We start from the raw sequence: 12,772 nt of genomic DNA, 5'->3' as shown, positions 1-12,772 counted from the left end.
CTGGTTGCTGTAGCAGACTAAATCATCATGAGCGGTGAGCACTAAAATGGAACTCTGCATAATTTCCTGACATTTCCATATCTCCTCTGCATGAGAAATCAGTTCTGAAAACCCAAACAGCTTCTCAGGGAAAAAAAAAAAAGAAAAAGTATTATAAATAGGAAACTAAGTTTTATTTTCTCCCCAACTCTCCAGATGGAGTGGTACCACTTCAAAAGAGGTACAATTAAATCATTTAAAATCCCCACCTGAATCTACCATAAAACCGTAACAGCCCCATTCTTCCTGGGGGTGAGCCACAGTCCGCTTGAAGGATGCTGCGTGTAGTTATTTTGCCATTCTAAGCATAATCATATTTCTGAAGCCTGGTGTTTACTGTTCTGATCTATTTGTTTCCCTCCCGACCATCAGCTGGTTCCCCGTTACAAAGATGAGCCTGGAAGGAAATTAGGCCCTTTCTAAGAACTAATAAAAGACCATCTCTTCTGCAAGTGGTGTTTATGTTATGTTTGTCATCATTTGGCTGGAAGACACGCTAGGAGACGGGAGGGAGATTATTACACGAGAATACATATTGTAGGGAGAAATAAAGATGTGCCCATCAATTCTGTGTTCTATCCCAGAAATTACAGATCCAAGATGCTCAGTGATGTTCATTTATTTGCTTTGGGGGAAAGAGAAAGGGAGAGAGAGGAAGAGAGGAAGGGAAGGAGAGAGAGAAGGAGGAAGGGAGGGAGGGAGAAAGTTGGAAGGCAGCTCTGCGTAAGAAGCCAGCGCTATTGTGTGGGGTCCTGGCATGGCACCGAAGACAATCACTGAAGAATTCGCAATTAACTCATGATTAAAACACAACTAAAAGACCCTGGCATGGCCTGGTCTGGCCTGGCTGGTGGACACCCCAATCTAAAAAAGGGGAGGGAGCTCTTTTTCTCTGTCCAGTTTTGCCTAAGGGACCAGGGGGAGCTGTGCCATGGATCTAAATGCAGGGACTGTTGGGAGGAAACAGTGGGTGACACACCCCATGAGGCCTCACGGGCAGCGCTTTGAGCTGTGACTTCTCAGCTTCCTCCTGATACAAAAGCAATATACATTCACTCGAAGCCAAACCACACATTTAAGTTCTGTGTTCTCATCTTTTCCCTGGCTGGTGACATATAGCATGACGCTCTCCTGTGGTGCGGGGCAGCCACGGGTCCCAATCAGCCGGATGGGTGGCCAGGAGGGGAACCCCTGACACACTGCATCTTGCCAGCAGTTTTCGAATACAAGTAGTCAATAAATGACAAGGGAGGTGTCAGCACCTGGTTGGAAAATAGGCTTTGTGTCAGATGACGTTGCCCAACTTCCGGCCGGTGTGTGTTTTGAGTGAGGCAGGCCCGGCTAAGCAAGGATGCTCAGGGGTTGGCAGGATTAGATGCTTCTTCAACCTGACATGAGTTCATGGTTTTGTGGGCTTATTCACCCCCTGCTTACTCTTGCCCATGCCAGTGCTCCCTGTCTGAAGAGCTCATTCTTGCCTCCTTCCTGGGAGAAGCCCTGGGATTTCATCTGCCCCATGTAGTCCCTGCTTCACCTCCCTGTCTGGGTCTGGTGTGATGGTTTGTGTGATTGAAGACAGCTCCCAGGTCAGTGCTAACGGTCAACACCCCGGAGTCCCACGTGGCTTTGGCTTCTTTATGGGGATGTGTATTTCACTTCCGTGTTTCTGGATCCATCCAGAGCCGTGTGCGGATTTTCTGGTGGTACTCTGGGACTGTGCAAGGTCTCTAGATGCGCTTGCGTGTGGAGCAGGTGGTTCATGGGGACTGGGGCATCGAGGTGAATTGGAACATCAAATATTCATCTCAAGCCGTCAGAACCAACCAAAGCCAGATCCCCAAATTCAGGGGCTACTTCCAGGATTGGCATGTCTCTTGTTCCCTCAGGGTTCATGCAAGGAGGACCCATGTCAGTGACTTCCCGCTGACCTTTACTGTATCTGACGAATTCAATTTTGTTGCTGTCTTTGCTTGTTTTAATCAGGTTAGGCTAATTACCGACAAAAACAAAATCGGAGTGATTTTAAGCGATGACAATGTATTTCTTTTTTTTTTAAGATTTATTTATTTGAAAGTCAGAGTTACACAGAGAGAGGAGACGCAGAGAGAGAGAGAGAGAGAGAGAGAGAGAGAGGTCTTCCATTTGATGGTTCACTCCCTAGATGGTTCACAGCCGGAGCTGCGCCAATCCGAAGCCAGGAGCCAAGAGCTTCTTCCAGGTCTCCCACGTGGGTGCAGGGGTCCAAGGACTTGGGCCATCTTCTGCTGCTTTCCCAGGCCATAGCAGAGAGCTGGATCAGCAGTGGAGCAGCTGGGTCTTGAACTGGAGCCCATATGGGATGCCGGCATTTCAGGCCAAGGCATTAACCCACTGCACCACAGCACCGGCCCCGACAGTGTAATTCCAGCTCGTGTCACAGCCACCTTTTTTTTTTTTTTTTTTTTTACAGGCAGAGTGGACAGTGAGAGAGAGAGAGACAGAGAGAAAGGCCTTCCTTTGCCGTTGGTTCACCCTCCAATGGCCACCGTGGCCGGCGTACCACGCTGATCCGAAGGCAGGAGCCAGGTGCTTCTCCTGGTCTCCCAAGTGGGTGCAGGGCCCGAGCACTTGGGCCATCCTCCACTGCACTCCCGGGCCACAGAAGAGAGCTGGCCTGGAAGAGGGGCAACCGGGACAGAATGCAGCGCCGCGACCGGGACTAGAACCTGGTGTGCCAGTGCCGCAGGCAGAGGATTAGCCTGTTGAGCCGCGGCACCAGCCACAGCCACCTTTTCATCAAAAGGAAGCATTTATGGCTTCTCTTCAGCATATCCAAACCACCGGCATCCAGGGTCTTGTGCTCTGTGGCCTCTATAAAGTGGAATAAAAGTCTGTTGAACACATGCACTACAGTATCTTGACAGTGACTGATAAACCAGATTGCTACTAAATGACTAACAGTAGGGTAGCACACACAGTGTGGAAACACTGGACCAAAGGGTGCTCAGGCCCCAAGCAGGATAGAGTGGGACAGCATGAGATGTCATTAAGCAACTCCGAACAGTGCGTCACTTAAAACTTACGATTTGTTTATTTCTGGAGCTTTCCTTGGTTTACCTCTCAGTTGTTCAAAAACATGTTTTTAAAGAATTATGTATTTGGAGACAGATACAGATAAAGAGAGCAACAGACAGAAATGCTCCCTTGCACTGACTTGCTTCTCAAATGCTCATATTAACCAGGGCTGGGCTAGGTCGGAGCCAGGAGCCAGAAACTCAATCCAGGTTCTCCCCATGGGTGGTAGGGACCCAACTACGTGAGCCATCCCCTGCTGCCTCTCAGGGTGCACATGAGCAGGAAGCTGGAACTGGGAGCACTCCAACGGGGCACATGGGCAACTTAACCACGCGGCTGCAATTGCTTTTTATATATGTGGGACCTGCTGCTTGCGTGCAGTTATTATCCCATGTTAATGCGTCTGCTGAGCCAGCTCCTCTTTGCAAATCACAGACAAATGCTCACTCACTAAGCAGAGGATCTCCACTTCACAACTGGCCTTGGGAATAAGAATCCAGAGTCCTCAGGAGTTTGGGGGTTTTGTTTTGCTTTCTCAATTAGCAAGCGCAATCAGTGGCATTCATGCATGGACAACAGTGCGGGTAGCACTCGCTGTTTGCAGTACTACGGGGAAGATGGGGAGGTACTTTTGTGACCAAACTAGATTTCCCTGTAGCTCTGACTTCGATGGAAAACCGACATCTCTTAAAGTGAGATTTGGATGGGCCGAGTCCTTCTGTTCAACTCATATCGAAGAAGGGACATTTGTAAAGATTCGGTTTCTCCGCCCCGCCCCAGGAAGAACACTAAGGGATCGATTTCTGCCCTTCAGGGAATGAGTGCACTGACAGATTGAGAGGGACTCAGATGTTATCACTCAAACGGTGCAGGTTTGGGGAGCAAAAGTTGGAGCCGATTTCCGATTGTGATTTACGACATTTGGAAAATCTCAAAGCCTGTGTTTACTCTACGTGGACTAAAACATCTGGCTGAGAAACGGGACCAAGGCAAGACTTGTGCGTTTTGCTGCCTCCCCGGTAAACACCCACAGGTCCGGTACTGTGCAGTTTCCCAGCCAAGGCTGGACCAGCAGACACATCCGATGTTCTGCACGAACATCCCTGCCTCAGTCGCTCACTGAGGGCCGGTGGGGAGGGGATGGTGTCAGGTGCTCTAAGAAGCACCGAACAGCAAATGAAGGCACAGTGTCCCCCTTGTGACTTTCCGCAGCTCACTGGGGACGCAGGTGTAGGAGCTGATTCAGCTCCCAGGGAGGAGGAGTTGGGCTGTCCTGGGCTGTTCACCAGCATCACAGGGAGCAGTCACTGGCTGGGTGGAGGTGCTGGGTGGTGGGTACACTCTCTAGCTAGTGAGCCAGCACCTCCAGGGTTCAAGACACTCAGAACTCGCTTATTCACTAAAGACAGCACATGGCAAGAACGGGGGAGACCTCGGTGCAACTGACAACCAGAGCTTCACTGCCACACTGATGTAAGAATATACAGGTGGGGGCCGGCGCTGTGGCTCACTTGGTTAATCCTCCACCTGCAGCGCCGGCATCCCATATGGGCGCCGGGTTCTAGTCCCGGTTGCTCCTCTTCCAGGCCAGCTCTCTGCTGTGGCCCGGGAAGGCAGTGGAGGATGGCCCAAGTGCTTGGGCCCCTGCACCCGCATGGGAGACCAGGAGAAGCACCTGGCTCCTGGATTTGGATCGGCGCAGCGCCAGCCGTGGCGGCCATTTGGGGAGTGAACCAACGGAAGGAAGACCTTTCTCTGTCTCTCTCTCTCTCTCACTGTCTAACTCTGTCTATAAAAAAAAAAAAAAAAAGAAAGAAAGAAAGAAGAAGAAGAAAAGAAGAAGAAGAATATACAGGTGCGGCTCCTGAAACACAGTCACTTTGAGAGTGGAGTCAAGGGGAGGAGGGTCTCCCCCAAAACACACACACACATCCTTTGCAGGTCCTGGCACACCTCTGCAGTGCTCACAGGTGTCCTCGGAGGGCCTTCACCTCTGCAGTCAAGAGCACTCCCCTTTCCCCGTCACTGTTTCCAGGCTCCCCTGCCCCGGCCCTCCCCTGGGGCTTTAGTCTGACTGTGGCCTTGACCCGCCTTGTCAGTGTCATCCACCCACTTACCGCTCTGATGGCGAATGCTTGATCCACCTCTCATCCTACAAGATCCCAAGGGCTCTCTGTCCACCTGTGTGAAGACCTTAAAAGAATCAAATCCTCAAGTCATGAGCCTAGTGTGTCAGTGACAGGGGAGCTACAGCTATTCTCTTCCACACCTTTCACTTCAACATAGCCCCAAGCCCCACACCTGCCACACTTGTGCCTTTATTCAAACGCCCTAAAAGCCAAACTCACAACCGTCCTCTCCTATCCACCCTGATGAAACACACACACCTGCCGTTGCCAGGCCCTCTGTGGGCATTCTGTCCCCATCTGGCCTGCTCCCAGAACAACAGAGAGCCAGCGTCCCCTTCCTATTCCTGAATGTTCGAGGGTTCTGGTCTGGGGACGGCCAGGACACCCCAGGGCCCTACAAAACCCTGTCCCCACGTGGGAAGCCTGAATACAGAGTGTTGGGCAACTATGCGGTCCTCCCAACTTTTCCTGCAGGCTCAGCTTCAGGCCAAGACAAATATGGAGTTTGGAGCTCAAACCCATTAAGGGGATTTATGCGTGACTAAAAATAGAGAAAAATTCATCACATTCATTTCTTGTAAGAAGCTAGATTTACTTTGCCAAATGTGTCTCAGAAAGCGCATCTCTCTTTTTTTTCCTGTCAATAATTATATTTGCTGCCATTCTCATTATCCATTAGACAATCACAACCTAAGGGAATTCTCAGTAAAATGCCATCTTGGCCCAGGAGTGCCCAGGTACACCTTGCTCTCACAGATCGAGATGGTCTTCAGTGACTTCTCGGTAAAGCAACTCAGAAATGCCTGACATTTCTGGAAATTTTTTTTTCCTGTGCCTCTGACTTCAGAGAGGGGAAGAGAGAGTGGGGGGGGGGGGGCAGTGAGGGCAGGAGCCCAGCTGGTGCCTGGGCCTGGCTGTGGCTCCAGGAAGCTGGAGGCCCTGCCCGCCCCTGGGAGGTCACAGCTAAGCAAGGCCCCGGGCTCTGGGCTCCTCTTCCCCTCCGCCTCCCCTCCTTGCCTGCTTTGCACCATTATCAGCCCCAGACAGAAACCACGAGAGATGGGAACAGACGCCGCACGGAGACCATCACAGAAGCAGCAGGAAAGTGGTCTTTGCTTCATGCACGATTTACAGCGATCGCCAGCAACACAGTAGCTTCTGTATTGCAAGGTCCTCTGCGTACAGCTCTAAGGATGGCATTTGCTGTTCTAGAAGTTTCTGTGTGGGGCTTGGAAAGCTTCCTTTTTTAGACTCACACATTGCTTATATCGGGCAGGAGTCAGCTGGGGCAGCTGGCATCCCATTCACCCCCACATCTCCCCACTACCCTCAGATGTGCTGTGCAGAAGGACCCCACCCACCTGGGGCTCCCACGTCCTCTGCCCCCAGGTGGGGTCGGATGTGGTGCCCCACCCCAGAATCTCTCGGCAGAGCCACAGAGTTATAGGATCCTCTACGAGGACCTGCCCGGAAGCCGTGGTGGAGTCTAGGACGGCACAGGGCGGCCTCCTGTTGTACACCTCACACCTTCACCACTTCCCCTCATGGGGTCCCTTTTGGTGGTAACGAAAATGTTTTGGAAACAGAGGTGATGGCTGCACAACTTGACAAATGTGCTAAATGCCACAGAGTTGCACGCATTGCAATGGTCATTCTTAGGTCACGTGAATCTCACCCCAAAAACACAAAAATTAAGACACCTCAAGCTCATCCCAGAGCCAGGCCCTCAACTCCTTCAGACAGGTGCCCTTGCCTGGGACCCCCACATTTGCCCTCACAAACAGCTCAAGAGCATACACTTTTTTTTGACAGGCAGAATTAGACAGTGAGAGACAGAGAGAGAGAGACAGAGAGAAAGGTCTTCCTTCCGTTGGTTCACCCCCCAAATGGCTGCTACGGCTGGTGCGCTGCGCCGATCCAAAGCCAGGAGCCAGGTGCTTCCTCCTGGTCTCCCATGCGGGTGCAGGGCCCAAGCACTTGGGCCATTCTCCACTGCCTTCCCGGGCCACAGCAGAGAGCTGGCCTGGAAGAGGGGCAACCGGGACAGAATCCGGCACCCCAACTGGGATCAGAACCTGGAGTGCCAGTGCCACAGGCAGAGGATTAGCCTAGTGAGCCGCAGCGCCAGCAGTCAAGAGCATAAACTTTACATGGCCTGGCCATGGATGTAACTAACCTTCGAGAAGGGGCAGTCAGAGGCAAACAGTGACATTTCTGTCCACCCTGCTGGCTTAAACAAGGGGTGTGAGGAGTAGATTGGGGCACAGAAGAAGGTCTAGCTGTGCCTCCCCTCCCCTTTTTTTTTTGAGAGAGAGAGAGAGAGAGACAGAGCTCCCATCCACCAGTTCTCTCTCTAAATGGCCAACACAGTCCCCAGCTGGGGCCAAAGCCAGGAACCAGGTATTCAAACGGGGTCTCTGATGTGGGTGCAGGAACCCAATTGCTAGGGCCACCCAACTGCTGCCTCCCAGGGTCATCATGGGCAGGAAGCTGGAATCAGGAGTGGAGTTGGGCGTCTTAACCATCAGGCCAAACGCCTGTGCTTTGGGCATTCCATCCCCTGCATGACTGGGCATCCGCGGGTGAACATACAGCTCTCTCAGCCATACAGCTTGGTAACCTGCAGTCCAGCGGTCAGTGCTGGAGTTCTGTGCTCCTCTCCACTTACCGCAGTCTCTGTGCACTTCATTCCCCTCTCCTGTGATGGGATCGTAACACTGCTCGCTTCGTGTGGCCATGGGAAGTGCTAGGTCACGAGAGGAGGCCAGCATGAAGCCGGAGATGGTTAACGTTAGGGGCTCAGAGAACAGGACTGGCAGAATTACTCCAGCGCTTGGAGTGTTGACTTGTATTTTCTACAATATTTCAAAGTGTGTCCCCTTTTAACCTCAGCATTTCCAGGGAACCTTCCCAACATGAATCAAACATTGGGGTTTTCCTGGGACAGCAAGGATGTCTGGATTGGGCAAGATGAGGTCCCCGGACCTAAGCATAAGTTCCGGTTGAATTGGACCTTGCTCATTTGCTTCTATTTGCATGAATTACAGTTTACAAAACAGCTCCAGGATAATTTTCTCACTTGTTTTCACAACTGTCCCAGGAAGCAGATTTCATCCCCATCTTTAGAGATGAAAAGCTGGGTCTCAAAGAGGTTGGGCAGCCGGCGCCGTGGCTCACTAGGCTAATCTTCCGCCTAGCGGCGCCGGCACACCAGGTTCTAGTCCCGATCGGGGCGCTGGATTCTGTCCCGGTTGCCCCTCTTCCAGGCCAGCTCTCTGCTGTGGCCAGGGAATGCAGTGGAGGATGGCCCAAGTGCTTGGGCCCTGCACCCGCATGGGAGACCAGGAGAAGCACCTGGCTCCTGCCTTCGGATCAGCGCAGCGCACCGACCGCGGCAGCCATTGGAGGGTGAACCAACGGCAAAAAGGAAGACCTTTCTCTCTGTCTCTCTCTCTCTGTCTACTCTGCCTGTCAAAAAAAAAAAAAAAAAAAAAAAGAGGTTGGGCGAGTTGGCTAACACCACACGGCAAAGAGTTAGAACCGGAAGTTAAAACCAGGTGACTTCGCAGGCCAGAGCTGTGGCCACCAAGCCAGGATCCTCCTCAGCTGAGTGCTGCCACGAGCCCAGCACTGGTGCCACTAATCAAAGAAAGGTCCACGTGTAACCCCTGAAAGGGGAGCTCACAGTCTCCAAGGGGATGGCCAAAATCCTGCCGTGTGGCAGTCCAGCCCCGTGAGACAGGTGGCCCAGGAGCCATGGCCTGGTTCCTGGGCACAGTCGGGAGACCAGGCCCTGCCGCTGGGTGACCTGGGCAAGTGGCCAGGCTCTCTAAGCCTCAGCTCAGTTCTCTTATCTGTCAAGTGGAGGTCATCAGACTCTTACTTCATAAGCTTAATCTAAGCATTAAATGAGAAGAATACATGTGAAACATTTAGCACAGTGTTTGAAATGGTTATCACCCACTCACGTGAGCTCTGTTCCCCGTTGACTGTGTTTAGTAACAAGTCGGACATGAGTCGCCCCTTTGAGTTGTGTGCAGTGATTGTATCCTAAGGGGTGAGCTGCTTCCAGTGCAATGAATTTGGTCGTACCTTATTCTTGTACACGCATGCTCCTAGGCACATATCAGACATCTACAGAGCACTAAAAACACCACCATAATGAATGGAAGATGCCAAGTTTATACTTTCAAGAGTTGGTTCTTTTTTTTTTTTTCCCAAATCTCAGGCACAGAAAAAATTTGGGACTGGTGGCACAGTAGGCGGGTTAAGCCACTGCCTGCAGTGCCGGCATCCCATATGAGTGCCGGTTCGAGTCCCAGCTGTTTGGCTTCAAATTCAGCTCCTTGACAATGCGCCTGGGAAAGCAGTGGAAGATGGCCCACGTGTGTGGGTCCCTGCCATCCACACGGGAGACACTGATGGAGTTCCAGGCTTCTGGCTTTGGCCTGGCCCAGTCCTGGCCATCACAGTTATTCGGGGAGTGAACTAGCATATGGAACATCTCTCTCTCTCTTCCTATCTCTGCAACTCTGCCTGTCAAATAAATAAATAAATAAATCTTTTTAAAAATAGAAATTTAGGAAAAATTTTAATCATAAAAACATTTTTAATCTACTATTTCATTTAAATATCATGTGTACCTATACCCATACATGTACATATGTGCATGGCTATATGTATGGCATGCATATGTTTCTGATATGTATAGAATGCATGCATGTTTATGAATGTTTACATATGCATATAAAATACATACAGCTGACCCTGATACGTATATAAATATACATGAGTACATACATGTAATACACACATATATGTGACATTTGAATAAAACAGTAGATAGAAAAATGCATGATTTAAGAACTATCTTATAGAAGGTAAAATAAAACATTTATTTTTAAGGAAAAATATTGAGGAATGTTTAAGAAATAATAATGTCTCCCTCACATCTTTTTTTTTCCTTATCCATACGTTTTCTGGGGGAAAAAAAGGAAATAAAACGATTTTCCAAAGAGAGTCCTCCTCAAAGAAACACTGAAAGTAACCGCCTTTATATGCAATGGCAAGTTGGGTCAGCCACCATATTTAATAAAATTGATTAATGACCAAGCGTGAACAAAATAGGAAAGTGAGTAATCAGGTGGAATTTATGTTATCCTGGACCTGGAATAAAAGTCTATGAGATGGAAAAAAAGAAAAAAAGCCTTTGGGAGCTTGGCCAAGTTCTTAATCAGGAGGCTGAGCCTCAGCTCTCTCAGGAACCAGCGTCCACTCTCCCAGACAGAGCCTATTAAAAATTAACAAAATAGTTTGCGATCACTATTTTCAGCGTCATGAATTGGCAAGTGGCAAATACCTCGCCAAACAGACGACTTGCCTTTGATGCCTAATAGCCAATTTAAAGGAAATGGACCACAACAGGCTTTCCGTCTCAGAAGCGGCCGTCAGCGCTGAGACGGGGGGCGTGGGCCACATCTAAATGTTGGGATCAGCAGTGCCCCAGGGAGCAGGCATAAGAAGCCCGCATCTAATTTCCCATCAGGGCTGGGCACTTGCTAGTGAGCTGGGGGCCGGTCTGCCTCGCAGTGGTCTCAGGACGGGGGGCCCAAGCAGCGACATGGTGCGAAAGCTTAGACGTGATTTAAGCGTTTAGCTATTTGAGGGGCTTTTTTTAGACCACTGTGTTAACCATGATTTTATTTTCTGTACTTCCTGGTAGTTGACATCTTGGGATGGTGGTGACCCTGGAGAGGCTGCCCTGTCCAGGGATGCCAATTCTTGGAGATAGCAAATGCCTGGCCTGCCACATGCCTCTCGTCTGTACCCCCATCAGCTTCCTTCACCATACTCTCACACTCTGGGCCAGGCTGCACCTGCCCCAGTCTCCCCAGGTCCAAGTACCAGACAGCTAGAGACAGCCCCTACACCCCGGATCCTGCTGCAATGACCAAAACCCAGCAACCCCATGCCTGCCTGCCCTGCCTCACCCATTCCTTCCACAGTAAGGTCCTTTGCCTGTGTTTTCCGTTCACTGTCTACCTCCTGATGGGCCCCACATGGTCTGGCCTGCCCCTGTAACAGTCACTTCAATGGCTGACAGCTCCTGTGCTTTTGGCCTCGCCGTATCTGAATGACAATAAAAGCTTCATATAGAAACAGCCATATGATCAGCACGGTGTGCTGGCCACAGCGCGCCGGCCGCAGTGGCCATTGGAGGGTGAACCAACGGCAAAAGGAAGACCTTTCTCTCTGTCTTTCTCTCTCTCTCATTGTCCACTCTGCCTGTCAAATAAATAAATAAATAAATAAAAAAGAAACAGCCATATGAAATTGTCCTGGCTATTGAAGAAGTCCCATCAAAATGTCATGTAGCCGGGTGGGTGTTCAGTCGCCACCAGGGATACCCACATCCCATATCAGAGGGCCTGAGTTTGAGTCTTAGCTCTATCCCAATCCAGCTTCCTACAAATATGTACCCTGGGAGGCAGCAGATGATAGCTCAAGTACTAAGGTCCTTGACACCCACCTGGGAGACCTGGATTGAGTTCTAGGCTCCTGGCTTTGGCCTGGCCTAGCCCTGGCTGTTGTGGCCATTTGGGGAGTGAACTAGTGGAGGGAAGATCTCTCTCTCTCTCTCTCTCTCTGACTTTCAAATAAATGAAAACAAAAAATTTTTTTAAAAAACGCTGCATACTCGGGAAAGACAAGGCTCAGAAGGTGACTTTGGGCTCCATGGTACAGGGCCTCCGTGCGTAATTGACTTCACAGTCCGTGGAGAGCTTCTGCAGGCTCCTGGGCAAATGGGAAATGACTTCAGGTGTACTTGAACAAAGTGGATCAGATGCTAGACTGTAGGATGCAGTGAGGAGGCAGGGAAACCAGTGGGGAGGCAACAGGGCCAGGGCCAGGCCATGGTGGAGAGAACTAAAGGGACACTGTAGACCAGAAAGGAGAAGATTTGCTAACTAATGGAATGTGGTGAGCTGTAGAGGCTGAGCCATCGTGGCCCAGAGCCCCCTGAAAGACAGAGGGAACCAGGGCAGCAAGAAGCCCATTGGTGCAATGAGAGGGAGTACGGGTAAGGGACCTCTCCATTTCCTCTTTTCAAGCCTGAGTGATAGGTACCAACAGGTGCATCCTCATTCAGCAAGCACAGGCCTGGCTCCCAAGGCCCTGTCCTGGGTGCCAAGGTAAGGAACAGACAAAATTGCCCATCTGCACACAGCTTAAGCTCCAGTAGGGAAAATGCTGACGGATGCATTGCTTTTTTCTTCAGAGAGCATTAGGATTCGGACTTAAAAGCAAAACACTGTCATACACACACCCTTCTCCAGTGACTTGCTTTCCGTTTCAGCCATCCAAACATGTCAGCACCTGCCACATCAACCTCACTCACCCCGACACGAGGAGGTCATCAGAGCTGTTAGTGGACAGGCCAGAGTTGGTCGCACCCAACTTAGAAATCCTTATTTGTTTGTTTATTTATTTATTTTTCCCTCCAAGTAACCAAGTACCCATGAAAAGAGCCGAGGGGGGTCCACGTGAAT

The sequence above is a fragment of the Oryctolagus cuniculus genome, chromosome 2, assembly GCF_964237555.1.
Source record: "Oryctolagus cuniculus chromosome 2, mOryCun1.1, whole genome shotgun sequence".
Classification (NCBI taxonomy): Eukaryota; Metazoa; Chordata; class Mammalia; order Lagomorpha; family Leporidae; genus Oryctolagus; species Oryctolagus cuniculus.
This window is presented reverse-complemented; position numbering follows the sequence as displayed.